Source organism: Trichechus manatus, unplaced genomic scaffold (assembly GCF_000243295.1).
Source record: "Trichechus manatus latirostris isolate Lorelei unplaced genomic scaffold, TriManLat1.0 scaffold00184, whole genome shotgun sequence".
In the NCBI taxonomy this organism is placed as follows: Eukaryota; Metazoa; Chordata; class Mammalia; order Sirenia; family Trichechidae; genus Trichechus; species Trichechus manatus.
The window spans coordinates 1495439-1496524 of NW_004444120.1; positions in this window are offsets into that span (position 1 = coordinate 1495439).

The following is a 1086-nucleotide window of genomic DNA, read 5'->3' on the forward strand; positions in this document are numbered from 1 at the left end:
AGAGCTGGATATGAGTGTATTTATATTCTATTGCTGCTGTAACATATTACCACAAAGTTAGTGGCCTGGGACAACACAAAGTTATTATCGTACAGTTCTGTAGGTTAAAAGTCCAACCTAGGTCTCCCTGGGCTAAAACCAAGGTGTCGGCAGGGCTGTGTTCCTTCTGAAGACTCCAGGGGGAGATCTGTTTCTTTGCCTTTTCCAGCTTCTAGAGGCTGCCCACATTCTCATACTCCATCTTCAAAACCAAAAACTTTGCATCTCTCTGACCATTCTTCCATAGTTACATTCTCCTCTGACCTGAGCCTGGAGAAGTTCTTCTAAGGACCCATGTGATTAGATTGGACCCATCTGAACAATTCAGCATAATCTCCCCATCTCAAGCTTCTTAACTTGATCACATCTTCAAAGTCCCTTTTGCCATGTTAGGTAATGTACTGCCAAATTCCAGGCATCAGGGCATAGACATCTTTGGAGAGCTATTATTAGTATCCTGCCTACCATAATGAGCTACCCCCGGTTGATAAGAGCTCTCTGGGCAAAGGGGCTTTGCTTTGCTCCCCTTCCTGGGACCACTGCCCAGGCTCCTGACACCTCATTCTCTCACTTTCTATGGCTGTTCTGGCCACTGGCAAGTCCCCAGCAGCATGGCCAGCATAGGACAGTCAACTATACCACACCTTCTTCCAGTCCCTTGAAACATAGATGCTAAACTGACTGTGGGCCTGCCATGCCCAGGCAAGGTGACTCCATAGCAAAGAATGAGGGAAAACTGAATATGCAAGGGGAAGGTGGCCAGTACTCCCTGGGAGATTTGCCTGAAGCCAAAGAACAGGCTATGAGTTCACCAACTAGGGGTTTCAGCATCTCAAACCAGCAGGTTCCCCAGCGTGAGGCAGACAAGGAGTATCATGACAGAAACCAAAAGGCAGCAGCCAGTGCACCCTCCAGGTCTAGAATGAAGGCAGGGGGCATTCTCTCTCTCATCAATGCCACAGGATGTGTAAGTCACCTCCTGTGATCATTAAGGTTATGTGTCCACTTGGCTGGGCCATGATTCTCAGAGGTTTGGCAGTTATGATA